The sequence below is a fragment of the Gossypium arboreum genome, chromosome 4, assembly GCF_025698485.1.
Source record: "Gossypium arboreum isolate Shixiya-1 chromosome 4, ASM2569848v2, whole genome shotgun sequence".
Taxonomy (NCBI): Eukaryota; Viridiplantae; Streptophyta; class Magnoliopsida; order Malvales; family Malvaceae; genus Gossypium; species Gossypium arboreum.
The window spans coordinates 4,799,994-4,817,761 of record NC_069073.1 but is presented as its reverse complement, the minus strand read 5'-3'; positions in this window follow the sequence as shown (position 1 = coordinate 4,817,761).

Below are 17,768 nucleotides of genomic sequence, written 5' to 3'. Positions count from 1 at the left end.
CCATTCTCTCAATTTTCGTAGACCTAAAATTATTGTTTTAATAAATCAAATGTTTTATTAAAATTATCAATCTCAAGGTGATCCGATTACACCTCAAATAATTCGTTTTTAAAGTCGATCCCCGTTTTTTTCAAACTTTTAAAAATGGTTTCGACATATATTATTATTTTTCTTAATATTTACATTTTATCGAATTATTATTATTATTATCACTATTATTATTATTTTACTATTATAACTTAACGTATTATTATTACTTTTATTATTATTATTATTATTATTATTATTATTATTATATTCATTAGTCTTTTTTTTGCTTATTATTATTATTATTTTTCCTTTTTTCAACCTTTTCTAATAATTAATGTTCATTTATTTTCTTTTCATGTATTCTTATATTTTATTATATCGTTATTATTTATTTACAATTTTATTGCAATTTTTTATATACATATATATTGTTTTTTTAAATTGTCTTACGAACTATATATTTAAATTTGTTTTTACTAATTGTACATTAAGCTCACTTATTTTATCTATTTTATATTTCCATATGTTGATTAATAACCTTTATATGTTATTTAACTTAGATATTATTATATATATCATTTGTTATAAAACCTATTTTACATACTAGCTATTTTGAATTTTTTTACTATTTTATGTATTATTCATTTTAAGTTTTATAGTATTCATTTTAAACTGTTTTAATACATATTACCTTGAACTATTTTATATTTTACTTTACCTTGTTTCATTTATTTATTTTAGCCCTTTTATATATCGTTTTTGAATTGCTTATGTTTTTATATAGATTATTTATTTTCAAATTTTGATATATATCGTGTACCTTAAACTCTTTATACATATTTTTATTATTATTTATTTTAGACTATATGTTATTTTAGATTGTTATATGTTTATTTTAATTAGCTTCTTTTACTTTAAATTGTTTTGTATATTGATTATTTTAAATTGTTCTATACTACTCACTTAAAATTGCTTTTTATGACATCTTGTTTCAAACTTGTTTTTATGTATTATTTATTTGAAATTGTCTCATTATTTATTTTAAAGGGTTTCATGTTGTTTATTTCATTCTTTTGATTATTAACGTTGATAATTAAGTAACATATGTTATGTGGTTATTGTCATTGTGTATATTATAATTCGTTTGTTTGTATTTTCATATTATTATCACCCATTTGCATAGTATCTTATCCATGTATATTGTTCCATGTTTATTCGCTTTTCATTCGTAATTATCGCATTGTAATTTTCAACTTATTGATCCGAAATTCATGATTCTATTTCAATTCAAGTCAAAATTAATGTGTTTTAAGTCGGTTTTACAATTATTCGTTTGAAAATCCCTTAAAACGAAGGCAATATTTGATACTTGGAAATTCGGGGAATCGTGCCCATCGTGGTGGGTTTCGATTTCCGTTTGTAGCGACGTAAAAAAAAAAATTTGTTTCGCTTGGTCGCTAATTGTGGCGATTTATTGAACATTTGAAAACCAACTTTCGATTTCATTAACAAAGGGAGTCGCCACCGATCCTTTTTTATAGGTGTGATCGGACACCTAATAAAATTATTTTAAAACAAAAAGAAGGCCAAATTTAGGTCTACGTGAAAGTCCGAGAGAAAAATTGGGGTTCGAGTCGATTCTGCCGAGGAAGGTATTAGCACCCTCGCGACGCCCAAAATTGGTATCTCCTAAACATGTGTTGACTTGATTTTCAAAAATACGAGTTCAATATAATATTTAATCGTGATCCGATTGAAAAATGAGAATTTTTAGTTTTCGATTTTTTTTAGAAAGGGTGTCCCGTTTTTTAACACAAGCCGACGAATTTCACCCAACATAGCGATGAAATCGATGGCTTAATATTAAATCGGTACATTGCCTTATTTTTGAAATTAATTAAAACATGAGAAAAAATATTCCTAAAGTGAGAAATTAAAATAGATAAAGGACATAAAAAAATGATATCATTAATGAAAAATATTAACATGGAATACTAGAATATTAGAATAACAATAATAATGATATTTACAAAATAAAAACAAATCATGTACTAATAATAAAATAGGAAAAATGATATATTTGGTAATAATAATATAAAATAATAATATGTACATAAAAATACATATATATATATATGCATATAATAAAAGTATGTAATAATAATGATAATAATATCTACAATAAAAGAAAATATTAGGAAACGTACATAAAAATATATACATAAAAATTTACAACAATAATATAAAATAATGATATGTGCAAAATATATATATATATATATATACATATGTACATAAAATATACACTAATATAATAATAGTTATAATAATACTAGCAATAGTAATAATTTGTAATAATAATATATACACAATATGGTATTTAAAATATATATATATATATATGTATATAATAGTATTTAAGAATATATACATAAGAAATATATAACTAATGGCATTAAAAATATATACATAATATATATAAAATACCTAAAAAAAAAAGAAGGGGAAAGAAGAGAAGGGAGGGGAAGGAAATCCGGCCAAGGGGCGATCACCGACCGATCGTCGGTCGTCATCGTCATGCCGACGCCCACCACCACAGTGGCGGGAAAAAATTTCTTAACAATATATGTATATATAAAGAAAGAAAAAACAACACAAAAAAGAAAGAAAAAGATTCGAAAGAAGAGGAAAAAGAAAAATGCAACCTTTTATTGATGTTTTTTGTGTTCAAAATTTGAAGGATTTTGTGTGTTTTTTTCAATCTTTGTAAAATCCTCCCTCTTTTACATGATTTTGAATGGCTTTTATAGCCATCTTTACATGATTTTCTATTATTATTTTTCTATTTTGTAGGTGGTGGTGGTAGACAATGGGAGGAAAAATGGGAGGAAAAATGGGGCAAGTGGGAAAGTGGTTAGGTGGCTAGGTTTTTTTAGTTTTTTTTTTGTTAGGTTTTTCTTTTTTCTTCTTTTTTTTTTGGGTTAAGTTTTTCTTTTTTCTTCTTTTTTTTTTTTGGGTTAGGTTTTTTTTTGGGGGGCTTAATGGGCTTTTAAATTGGGTTTAATATTTAGGTTTTGTAATGGGTTTGGGTAGATGTAAATGGGTCATGAGTTAAGGGTTTTAGTGGGTTTAGAGGTTTGGTTGGGTTTTGATGAAATCGGGCCGGGCAATTTGGGCTTCTATGCCCTCTTTGCTCATTGTCGTTACAGCGATAATAGAGCAAAGACTTTCAAGAAGACCAAACTTGCCGGTCTTGCTAGGTCTTGACTTGCTTTGGAACTATTCTTGTTTAGTTAGTCCTTTTCAGTCCACCGCATCTTGTAGCTTTGGTTCAATCCACTTGCAAATTCGGAGATATGCCTTGTAGCTTCAATCTGTTCCAATGTAACTTCAAGGATATGAGATTTGTGGCTTCGATCCGCTTCACTGTAACTCGGAAGATAAGATCTACAACTTCAATATGCTCTTCTATCGCTTCGGTGAGATAAGGTTTTGGTCTTCTCTTCTGCGACTCGGAAAGGCAAGATCGATGCCTCAATCAACTCCACTTGCAACTTTAAGGAGACAGAATCGGCGTCTTCAATCGACTTCAATCTTTATTCTCTACTCGACATGTGATCCTGAGCTCAACTCATTTTTCGCAATATGAATTGACTTTCTAAAACAGGCATTAAAAGCGAAATTGAAAATAGCTCAATAGCGTGAGCCAAGGCTCAACTCACCTCTCGCAATATGAGTTGATTTTTGAAACTTAACTTGAAAGGCGATTTTGAAAATACCTCGATATGTGATTGGAGGTTCAACTCACCTCTCGCAATATGAGTTGATTTTTGAAAAGCGAAATTAAAAGACTCAACTCAACTCTCACGAAATTAAAAGCTCAACTCACCTCTCGCAATATGAGTTGAATTTTTTGAAGAAAAAAAAGAATTGAAAATAGCTCAAGACGTGAGCCAAGGCTCAACTCACTTCTCAATATGAGTTGATTTTAAAAAGCAAATTTGAAAAATAGATTTTGAAAATACCTCGACATGTGACCGAGGCTCAACTCACATCTCGCAATGTGAGTTGATTTTTTTGAAAAATATAAATTGAAAAAATACCTCAGTGTGTGATCTGAAGCTCAACTCACCTCTCGCAATATGAGTTGATTTTTTTGAAAGATAGAAATTGAAAATAGCTCAGCGCGTGAGCCAAGGCTCAACTCACCTCTCGCAATATAAGTTGATTTTTTTTTGAAAGGCAGAAATTGAAAAACGGAAATTGAAAATACCTCGGCGTGTGACCTGAGGCTCAACTCGCCTCTCACAATACGAGTTGATTTTTTTGACAACAGAAATTGAAATTACCTCAGCGTGTCCTGAGGCTCAACTCACCTCTCGCAATATGAGTTGATTTTTTTGAAAAACAGAAATTGAAAATACCTCAGCATGTCTTGAGGCTCAACTCATTTCTCACAATATGAGTTGATTTTTTTTTGAAAAACAGAAATTGAAAATACCTCAGCATGTCTTGAGGCTCAACTAATTTCTCGCAATATGAGTTGAATTTTGAAAACAGAAATTGAAATTACCTCAGCGTGTCTTGAGGCTCAACTCATTTTGAACAGAAATTGAAATTACCTCAACGTATCTTGAGGCTCAACTCATTTCTCGCAATATGAGTTGAATTTTGAAAACAGAATTTGAAATTACCTCAACGTGTCTTGAGCCTCAACTCATTTCTCGCAATATGAGTTGAATTTTTTTTTTGAAAGATAGAAATTGAAAATAGCTCAGCACGTGAGCCAAGGCTCAACTCACTTCTCGCAATATGAGTTGATTTTTGAAAACAGAATTTGAAAAACAGATTTTGAAAATACCTCGACATGTGACCCGAGGCTCAACTCACATCTCGCAATGTGAGTTGATTTTTTTGAAAAATATAAATTGAAAAAAAAAAAAACCTCAGTGTGTGATCTGAAGCTCAACTCACCTCTCGTAATATGAGTTGATTTTTGAAAAACAGAAATTAAAAGACTCAACTCAACTCTCGCAGAAATTAAAAAGCTCAACTCACCTCTCATATATGAGTTGAATTTTTTGAAAAAAACAGAATTGAAAATAGCTCAAGACGTGAGCCAAGGCTCAACTCACTTCTCATAATATGAGTTGATTTTTGAAAACAGAATCTAAAAAGATTTTGAAAATACCTCGACATGTGACCGAGGCTCAACTCACATCTCACAATGTGAGTTGATTTTTTGAGAAATATAAATTGAAAAAATACCTCGATGTGTGTCTGAAGCTCAACTCACCTCTCATAATATGAGTTGATTTTTTGAAAGATGAATTGAAAATAGCTCAGTAGCGTGAGCCAAGGCTCAACTCACCTCTTGCAATATGAGTTGATTTTTTTTTTTTGAAAGGCAGAAATTGAAAATACCTCGGCGTGTGACCTGAGGCTCAACTCGCCTCTCAATCTGAGTTGATTTTTTGACAACAGAATTGAAATTACCTCAACGTGTCACGAGGCTCAACTCACCTCTCGCAATATGAGTTGACTTTTTGAAAAAGAAATTGAAAATACCTCAGCATGTCTTGAGGCTCAACTCATTTCTCACAATATGAGTTGATTTTTTTTTGAAAGACAGAAATTGAAAAACGGAAATTGAAAATACCTCGGCGTGTGACCTGAGGCTCAACTCGCCTTTCGCAATACAAGTTGATTCTTTCAAAAACATAATAATGAAAAGCAGAAATTGAAAATACCTCGGCGTGACCTGAGGTTCAACTCACCTCTCGCAATATGAGCTGATTCTTTCAAAAACATAATAATGAAGACAGAAATTGAAAATACCTCGGCATGACCTGAGGCTCAACTCACCTCTCGCAATATGAGCTGATTTTGAAAAAGTAGAAATTAAAAGGTTCAACCCACCTCTCGCAATATGAGTTGATTCTTGACAAACAGAAATTGAAATTACCTCATCGTGTCCTGAGGCTCAACTCACCTCTCGCAATATGAGTTGAAATTAAAACACAAAAATTGAAAATACCTCAGCGTGCCCCGAGGCTCAACTCACCTCTAGCAATATGAGTTGATTTTGAAAAACCAAAATAAAAGGCTTAACTCACCTCTCGCAGTATGAGTCAATTTAAAACTAAAAATACCTCAGCGTGCCCCGAGGCTCAACTCACCTCTAGCAATATGAGTTGATTTTGAAAACAACAATTAAAAATACCTCAACGTGTCTTGAGGCTCAACTCATCTCTCGCAATATGAGTTGAAATTAAAACACAAAAATTGAAAATACCTCAGCGTGCCCCGAGGCTCAACTCACCTCTAGCAATATGAGTTGATTTTGAAAAACAAAAATTAAAAGGCTTAACTCACCTCTCGCAATATGAGTCAATTTAAAACTAAAAATACCTCAGCGTGCCCCGAGGCTCAACTCACTTCTCGCAATATGAGTTGATTTTGAGAACAACAATTAAAAATACCTCAACGTGTCTTGAGGCTCAACTCATCTCTCGCAATATGAGTTGATTTTACTTGAAAAGCATGAATTAAAAACATCAAAATACCAAAACCTGTCCTTTGGTAGAATTCGGGTGTCTTTTCCTTTGATTCAGTGCGACTCTCATTCAAGATTTCTTGCTCTGTTGGAGTACCTGTATATGCCATGTATGATGTTATCATGATATGCACATGTTTGTCTTAAATGTTTTTATGCCTACATGATTATGCAGTGCTCCTTAAGCATGTTTGTCGTATGTCCATTTAGCCACGATTGTTGAGGATCTGTGTTCATTGCTTTGATTCTTGACTTTCTCTTCAGTCCTTATACCTGTCTTCAAGCGTCACGAGTAATCGACATTTCTCAGATATCACTCTTCTGCCCCCGGTTGAACTTTGTCCTTGCGTTGAGGCTCTTATACTTATCAAGTTCTTATCCAGGTAATGCTTAACATTTCTTTTGTTTAGAGTATGTCATTTCACTATTTATCATGAAAATAAACGACATAATGAGATGCATGAAAATGGTCAGGTAGGGACAAAGGGATACCTCACATTTATTTATTTCAAACATGGCAATCAAAGAAAACTAACCAATGATAATGAGAAAGTGTCATAAAGAGAAAACAGATCGCATTTAATGGATACAGATGCTCTAGATATTCAACACACGAACTCTTCCACGTTCCTTCATCTAGAATCTTTTCGAGCATGGCTTCTTGTGTAGAAGATTTTGAGCTTTCCAAAAATGCTTCAAATGCTGTAGTCTCGTTGTTTGTCCCACTGTTCAAAATGCCTTGCTCTTTAAGCCCAGTTTGCTTCATTAGAATGCCCTTTCGGGTTTTCATCCTAATCTTTTGTGTTAATTAAGACGCCCTTTTCGGGTTTTCGCCTTGATCCCCCTTTTTTTTTTTTTTTAAGATGCCCTTTTCGGGTTTTCATCTTAAGCATAATATTTCTTCACAGCATCTGAGTTCACTGGATTCGACGACTCTTTCCCATCCATCTCGGTAAGGATCAAAGCTCCTCCTAAGAATACCTTCTTTACGACATATGGTCCTTTTCAATTTGGTGCCCATTTTCCTCGCAGGTCTTTTTGTATTGGAAGGATTTTCCTCAGCACGAGTTCTCCTTCATGGAATTCTCTTGGCGTACCTTCTTATCATGAGCGCGATCATTCTCTTCTGGTACATCGCCCATGACAAATTGCCCTTAGACGTTTTTCTTGATGAGGTTCAACCGATCATATCGAGCTCGAACCCATTCGCTTCTTTTAACTTTGATTCCATTAAGACTCTCGGTGAGGATTTCAACCTCAATAGGTAGCATGACTTCCATTCTATAGATCGAGAGAAAGGAGTTGCTCCGTAGATGTTCATGACGGATGTACGATATGCATACAAAGCAAATGGTAGCTTCTCGTGCCAATCTTTATATGTCTCAGTCATTTTCCCAATGATCCTCTTGATATTTTTGTTGGCTGCTTCAACAGCCCCGTTTATCTTTGGGCGATAGGGCGAGGAGTTATGATGCTTTATTTGGGCGCTGCACACTTCTTTCATCATCTTATTGTTCAGATTCGTGGCGTTATCTGAAATGATTCTTTCAGGCAAACCATATCGGGAAATGATTTTCTTTTTCAAAAACTTGCAAACTGCAGTCCTCGTCACATTAGCAAACGAAGCGGCTTCTATCCATTTTGTGAAGTAATCGAAAACCACAAAAATGAATCGATGTCCATTTGATGCTTTTAGAGAAATTGGCCCTATAACATCCATGCCCCACATAGAAAAAGGCCACGGAGAAGTCATGACATGAAGGGGTGAAGGGGCTACATAAATTTTATCGCCATAGATTTGACATTTGTGGCATTTTCTGGCAAAATTGATGCAGTCATTTTCCATTGTCAGCCAATAATAACCGAGTCTCATGATCTTTCTGGCCATATTGAAACCATTGGCATGCGTTCATAAATTCCCTCATGGACCTCTTCAAGTATTTTTCCGCTTCAACATCATCCACACATCTCAAAAGCATCGATCCTTTCCTCTTTTATCAGGATATCACCATCAAGAACAAATCCATTGCCATTCTTCTAATTGTTCTTTTATCGTTCTCATTCGCTTGTTCGGGATACCTTTGATTCTTGATATATTCTAAGATATCATGGAACCAAGGCCGTCCGTCTACTTCTTTCTCAATGCTACAACAGTGTGCAGGGACCTCGTATATGCTCATTTTGAGGGGCATTATTTCTGCTTCTCTACTTGCTTTGAACATTGAAGCCAAAGTGGCCAGGGCATCAGCCAGTTGGTTCTCTTCTCGTGGGAAGTAATGAAAAGTTATTTCTTTGAATTCCTTGATCAATCCAGCCACTAAATCACTGTACTTAATCAATTTTGAGTCCCTCACTTCCCACTCTCCACAGATTTGGTAAATCACTAGGGCTGAGTCCCCGTACACCTCCAAGATCTCGATGTTTCGTTCGATAGCTGCACGAAGACCCATGATACAGGCCTCATACTCTGCGATATTATTGGTACAGAAGAAGTTCAGTCTTGCGGTGAACGGATAATGATTCCCGTCTGGTGATACCAGGATTACTCCAATTCCATGCCCTAGAGCATTTGATGCACCATCAAAGCACATCTTCCATGACTTCTCTCGGATTCTATTTCTGTGATACACATTAAGTTTTCGTCTGGGAAATCGAATCTTAAAGACTCATATTCCTCTGTCGTTCGAGTTGCTAAGAAGTCATTATTGCGCTCCCTTTTATCGACTTCGATTTACATAGGCAATGTCATATTCGAAGGAGGATCTCGCCATCGCGCCATTCTTCCCGATAGTGCCGCGATTCCATCATGTATTTTATTGGGTCCACTTTGAAATTAGCCATGTCGTGTGATACAACATATATTGTCCGAGTCTCCGAGCTACCCAAACCGAGCGCAACAATATTTCTCAATGGACGAATATTTAGCCTCATATTCAGTGAACTTTTTGCTGAGGTAGTAGATCGCTTTTTCTTTCTTTCCTGACTCGTCGTGTTGCCCTAGTATGCAACCCATTGAATTCTCGAACACAGTTAAATACAATATCAATGGTCTTCCCGGCATTGGCGGTCCTAGCACTGGAGGATTAGAAAAATACTGTTTTATCTTGTCAAAAGCCACTTGGCACTCCTCGTTCCATTCTCCGGGATTATGTTTTCGAAGGATTCGAAAGATTGGGTCGCATTGGTTGGTAAGTTGAGCGATAAATCGGGCGATGTAGTTTAATCTCCCTAAAAATCCTCTGACTTCCTTTTACGTGCGCGGGGGTGGTAACTCTTGAATGGCTTTTATTTTATCTGGATCAACTTCAATGCCTCTCTCGCTGACAATGAAGCCAAGCAATTTTCCTGAGGTAGCCCCAAACGTACATTTGGATGGATTGAGCTTTAGCTGAAACTTTCTCAGTCTGTCGAACAACTTCTTCAGGTTCGCTACATGCTTTTCTTCCCCTCGGGACTTAGCAATCATATCATCGACGTAGACCTCTATTTCTTTATGCATCATGTCATGGAATAACGTTACCATAGCCCTCTGATAGGTTGCCCCAGCATTCTTTAACCCGAATGGCATCACCTTGTAGCAGAACGTTCCCCACATTGTTATGAAGGTAGTTTTCTCCATATCTTCCGGGGCCATTTTGATCTGATTGTACCCCGAGAATCCATCCATGAAGGAAAACAATGAATGTTTTGCCGTGTTATCCACCAACGTATCAATGTGTGGTAAGGAAAAATTATCTTTAGGACTTGCTCGATTCAGGTCACGATAATCCACGCACATTCGTACTTTGCCGTCTTTCTTTGGTACCGGGACTATGTTAGCCACCCATTCTGGATATTTGGAGGCTTGTAGGAAGCCAACATCAAATTGCTTCTTGACTTCCTCTTTTATCTTCAACAACATCTCAGGCCTCATCCGTCTTAGCTTTTGTTGAATAGGCTTGCATTCTGGCTTTAATGGGAGCTTATGGACCGCTACATCTTCATCCAATCCTGGCATGTCCTGATATGACCATGCGAATACATCTTTGTATTCGCGGAGTAAAGCAATCAAATTATGCCTGGTGCCCCCTGAAATAGAAGTCCCAATCTTCACTTCTTGCCTCCTTTCTTCAGTTCCCAGATTTATTGTTTCAACAGATTCTTGATGAGGCAAAATCTGTTTATCCTCTTGTTCCACCATTCTTAGCAAATCAGGAGACGAGACATAGTGTTCAGCGTTTTCTTCGGCTTCGAATTCTCTTAAACAAACAGCCTTCTCAAAATTGATTTCAGGACTCGTAATGGGTTTGTTCATGCTGTTGACATCTGAGCACCTGAAAGTTGAATGGAAAAAGGAGACTATAGAGGGGCATCCAAGTATTGGAACCAACAAACGAAATGTTATGGCATGGCATGAGGCAAATGTAAGGACAGGCTATGAAATGAGAAAATGATTATGAAATTAGTGATAATGCAAAAGATCATGACAAAATGCATTTTCATTGATATTCATTTGAATGATAAAGAGCGAATGCAAGCTCTTACAAAAGAATTCTATTATATCTAATGACACAATAGAATGTTAATGTTTGAGCATTACTCTAAAGACTTATAAACTACAAGAAGGTCCTCGGCAATCCAATTGTTCATCATGAAATCAGGGGGACAAAGGCGTATCCTTGAGACATCTTTACTTGTGTCAGCTCCTTTGTCAATGACATTTATATTGATGTTCTGAAAACCCTTTTCGATCATTAACATTGTGCCTTGTGCATTGTCCTGCCTCGGGTATATCATTCCCACAGACGTAAATGTTCTTGACAAAGGAGGGAATTCCATAGGCTCCCATTCTGGTTCTCGGCCTTTCTCAATCTTTCAATTTTCTCATTGAATTCAGCCTCCATTACTCTAGCTTGTCGGAGTTTTATACGGATGACGTGGTTCCGATCTTGTGGTATTACAACTGCGAATTATATATTTTATCTTCAGCGACCGAGTATGGGATATGCAATGTATGAATGAATGCATGAATGAATGCATGAATGTCAAATGAATGTCAGTCATGAATGAATATGCAAAAATTTGGTGTTAATTTCAAGATAGCCCCTGTTTAGGCATTTCCTTAATCAAAGGAGTATTACACAACGTTTCGGTCACTCGTATAATTGACTCCTCCATTAGAAACCCGTTTTTGGCAACCAATCTTTAATCAACACCTTCCTAATATGATGTCTATAATGCATGATGAAAAACAATAAAGCAAAGACAAACAAACTTGATTAGTAATTTAATACAGGCAGAAAAACATAGAGAACTTCAACAAATCAAACTACCCGACCTAGTTTATTAAACAGACCCAATCCTCTTATATAGAAAGTGAAAATGCAAAAGGCAAGAGGCATTCCTCCCGTGCACTTATTTTGGGGACTACTAAATGGACAGAGGTTCGGCATGGCTCTAGTTAGGTGGCTCGTATGGTTCATTATATGCGGTTTTGGTTCTAGATAGGTACTCGAATTGCCCGTACTATCATCTGCTAAGATTAGCACGGAGCCTCGGTCATAGCCTATCACAGGCTCACGAGTTCAATTCGAGGATTACATTTACTTATGCCTATGCGGAGGACAAGTTAACTCACGAAAGCATAAGTCATATGTAACCGAAAGTATTCACTAGCTTTGTCGGAGGGACGAGTTAACTCACGAAGCGTGGCGTTTACTTTCACTTAAACGGACGGAGCCCGGGTAGAGAGCTCATGTTATGCAACAAAAATGCACGTGCACGGTGTGTGGGGAGAAACTTGCAAACCTTTACGTTTTATTTAAAAAACTAAACCAAAACTAAAATCACAAAAATTTAAAGCTGAAAAACAACCGGATAAAACAAGTTAGAATATATACAACACGATGAAAATCCATGATTTTTTTTTGAAAACAAAAAATTTGAAGATCACGACTAAATGTTAATTTGAACAAGGAACTTTGAAAATTTTGACAACGCGAGTTTAGTTCGACTCGACTCTCAAAAAGGGTCCCAGTGAGTCGCCAAATTGTAGCGACGTAAAAAAAAAAATTTGTTTCGCTTGGTCGCTAATTGTGGCAATTTATTGAACATTTGAAAACCAACTTTCGATTTCATTAACAAAGGGAGTCGCCACCGATCCTTTTTTATAGGTGTGATCGGACACCTAATAAAATTATTTTAAAACAAAAAGAAGGCCAAATTTAGGTCTACGTGAAAGTCCAGAGAAAAATTGGGGTTCGAGTCGATTCTGTGAGGAAGGTATTAGCACCCTCGCGACGCCCAAAATTGGTATCTCCTAAACATGTGTTGACTTGATTTTCAAAATACGAGTTCAATATAATATTTAATCGTGATCCGATTGAAAAATGAGAATTTTAGTTTTCGATTTTTTAGAAAGGGTGTCCTGTTTTTTAACACAAGTAATTTAATTTCACCCAACATAGCGATGAAATCGATGGCTTAATATTAAATCGGTACATTGCCTTATTTTTGAAATTAATTAAAACATGAGAAAAATATTCCTAAAGTGAGAAATTAAAATAGATAAAGGACGCAAAAAAATGATATCATTAATGAAAAATATTAACATGGAATACTAGAATATTAGAATAACAATAATAATGATATTTACAAAATAAAAACAAATCATGTACTAATAATAAAATAGGAAAAATGATATATTTGGTAATAATAATATAAAATAATAATATGTACATAAAAATACATATATATATATGCATATAATAAAAGTATGTAATAATAATGATAATAATATCTACAATAAAAGAAAATATTAGGAAACGTACATAAAAAATATATACATAAAAATTTACAACAATAATATAAAATAATGATATGTGCAAAATATATATATATATATATACATATGTACATAAAATATACACTAATATAATAATAGTTATAATAATACTAGCAATAGTAATAATTTGTAATAATAATATATACACAATATGGTATTTAAAAATATATATATATATGTATATAATAGTATTTAAGAATATATACATAAGAAATATATAACTAATGGCATTAAAAATATATACATAATATATATAAAATACCTAAAAAAAGAAGGGGAAAGAAGAGAGAGGGAGGGGAAAGGAAATCCGCCAAGGGGCCGATCACCGACCGATCGTCGGTCGTCATTCGTCGCCGACGCCGGCCACCGCCCACGGTGGCCGGAAAAAAATTTCTTAACAATATATGTATATATAAAGAAAGAAAAAAAACAACACAAAAAAGAAAGAAAAAGATTCGAAAGAAGAGGAAAAAGAAAAATGCAACCTTTTTATTGATGTTTTTTTGTGTTCAAAATTTGAAGGGATTTTTGTGTTTTTTTTTTCAATCTTTGTAAAAATCCCCTCCCTCTTTTACATGATTTTTGAATGGCTTTTTATAGCCATCTTTTACATGATTTTCTATTATTATTTTTTCTATTTTGTAGGTGGTGGTGGTAGACAATGGGAGGAAAAAATGGGAGGAAAAATGGGGCAAGTGGGAAAGTGGTTAGGTGGCTAGGTTTTTTAGTTTTTTTTTGTTAGGTTTTCTTTTTTCTTCTTTTTTTTTGGGTTAAGTTTTCTTTTTCTTCTTTTTTTTTTTTTGGGTTAGGTTTTTTTTTGGGGGGCTTAATGGGCTTTTAAATTGGGTTTAATATTTAGGTTTTGTAATGGGTTTGGGTAGATGTAAATGGGTCATGAGTTAAGGGTTTTAGTGGGTTTAGAGGTTTGGTTGGGTTTTGATGAAATCGGGCCCGGGCAATTTGGGCTTCTACACCGTTCATTCCAAATAATTGAATGTTACTTTAATATTTCACTCATGTTTTATAAATTCCTAAACAAGGCAATGTTCAGTGTTTGGAATATCGAGGAATCGTGCCCTACCGTGCTGGGTTTCGGTTTTTTCGTTGAACCAAATAATTGGACACCCTTTTGTAATTTTCAACGTATAAACTTTTGGAAGTCAAAATTTATCGTGTTCTCGAGGGAATAAAGGAGTATGTCCTATTGTGTTGGATGTGATGCTTCATTCCTTCGAAACAAGAGACTTTTGACGACCAACTTGAGCTATTTAAATGTTTTCAAAGGAATCATGTTTCAAAATAGCTTCAAATCTCAGACATAAGGACAGTATTTAATCAATTTGGTACCAATTTTGGGCGTAGTGAGGGTGCTAATCCTTCCTCATACGTAACCGGCTTCCGAACCCGTTTTCTCAAATTCATGTAGGCCAAAATTGATTTAAACGGATTAAAATATTTTATTAGGTGATCCGATCACACTTAAACAAAAATTAGATTGGTGGCGACTCCACGTTTTGTTTTCAAAAAGTCGATCCCCATTTTTAAATCCAAAAAAATAGTTTTGACAATTAAGTTTCACAAAAGCAACACAGTATAACCTCGAATGATACCAAATCAACTTTTTTTGAGAAATGTGGGTGATCGAAAATCGAATATAGTTATTAATCAAACTAAATTAGTATTAATTGAATTAATTAAAATTTTTAGTTCTTTAATCAATTAGAATTTTTCAAAAAAAAGTAATCGAATCAAAATATTTTAGTTATTAACCGAAATTTATATATTTTGTTTTTATTAAAATATGTATAAAACATATAAAAAATTGATAATATTCATTTAATCAAATTAACTGAATTAGTAATAGCCTAATACATATAATATATAATATTATTTATTAAGTTTGGTTAATTCAGTTAATTACCTGATTTCTAATCGAATTAACCGTTAACCAAAATTTCAAAAAACTTTTAATCGATCTCCAACCGAACTAGAACTACTAACCGATCGATTAATTGAATTAGATCAATTTAATTTATTAATTCAGTTTTAATCGAAATTTAAACACCTCTAATCACACCAACACGAGTCCATAACTATACCTAAAAAAAAAATTTATCCCACCCATTTTCAAAAGAAAAAAAAAATTGTCCTATCAAATTAAATTATAAACATTTTTTTAATTTATTATCCTTCCAATTACAATTGATTTACCATTAGCATATGGTTGATATATTAATAGTACAAATCAACTTGAAAATTTAACTTGATTAATCTAATTTTACTATGAGCTCATCCAACCTAAACTAGAAATAATCAAAATAAATAAACCCAAACTTAATTAAGTAAATATTTTCGAAAGATTAATAAAAATAATACTTATAAATTAAATTATTATTTTATTTTAATAATAACTCGTAAATGTAATTATCATTGTCTATTATAATGAAATATGCAATTTAGACTTATACCATATGATCTTGAGAAAAATTAAAAACAATAAATATATGATAAAATTATATTTTATCTATTTATTGTCAAGTAAAAGAAATTATCAAAATATGATGAAAAATTCAAAAAATTGATATATTTCAAAATCTCAAAAAATATTTTGATTTTGATTTTATTTTACTTTAAAATATTTTATTTTATTTTTATTCTAATTTATTTAAAATCTATTTTGACAAATTTTTATTTTTATTTTTTACTTATGTTTTAAATTCTAAAAATATAAATGATTTATGCTTATCCTAAATTTTTTAATTAAAATAATTTTATTAACTAAAAAATTAAAATTTGAGAATAAAAATATTATTAACAATAAAATATTTACCATGAACATTTCAAAATAATGTAAATAACAATAATTATTTTTATCTATTCAAAAGTTTTTACTTTTATGGTTTTATATATTATGAATTTATTAATCTAAATTATTATATTTATTAATCTAAATTTATAATAATTTATTTTATTTATTTCAAAATTATTTATGATAATTATTACTTTTATAATTAATTTAAACCAATTAAATAACCTATCTATCTTTGATTTAATTTTATTTTAAAATTAATAAATTAAATTTTATCGACTTTAATAGTGAACTCTAAACCATGCAAGTAACTTGATTTTAAACTAATCTAATTCAACATAAATCCTTGTATTAAATAAAATTTGAATGATTAAACATGAAATGATCATAACCCAATATGTCCTAAACCTAAAATGATCCAACGAGAATTACTCATGGGTTACAATGGTATTACATTTATACATTGATTAATTGTATAATTCATTAAATTGGATCAATGATTATATAATTAGTGTCATAATCATTCAATAACGTTAGTAGCTAGAAGAGTGTATGATTGATCAATACATTTAAACTAATACAAAATTTGAAATTAAACCTCGGTTGTCCAAAATTTTACTATATTTCACTATATGTAATGGACTCCAAAATATGTATACTCAATATTGTGTTTACATGGTCCAATTCAATTATGGATTAATGATTATACAATGAATTATACAATTGATCAATACTTTTAAAAATACTTATACACTACAATGTAATTACCTTCGTGCTTAGATTCATTCAATTAGATCAATGATTATACAATTAATGTAAGAACTCATTCAACTACATTAAAAATTAGAGAAATGTATGTAACGTCCCCTAACCCTATACCGTCACCGGAACAGGGTTACGAGACATTACCAGTCAGTACAGTCCAATTCCGGTCATTAATTAAAATAAATATTCACACACATCCTAGTTTTAAGATGTCGTCCCTTTAATGGGCCCTTGCGGTCCAATATGAACAGTAATTTCAATTCGGGACTAATTTAGAATCACTACGAATTTTTAGTAAATTTCAAAATTCATATTACATACTGTTGCCAACCATAATTTACTCATTTCATCAATACTTTTGCAACCTAAATGACTCTCATTAAACATCCTGGGTACATGCCACTATCAATACTCAACATACTTTACCTTAATGAATTCGGGATCGTCCTGGGATGCTGATTCAACGTACTATCTTTACTTAACCTGCGTACAGAAACAAACCGTACGCTGAGTATGGTATACTCAGTGGTATTTCTATAATCCGAACAATTTATAATATAACAAATACTTAAGATCATAATAACAATTATAATTATTCAATTATATAATAAATTTTATACAAATCATATAATAAACACAATAACATAATTGTTCAATTCTTAACTAAATCCATTATTATTTACTTCATTCTTTCACTTACTACTCGGTATAGCTTTCCTTAATTTACTCACAATTCAATATCATTAAACTATATTCAACTATACACTTATCAATCATATTCTATT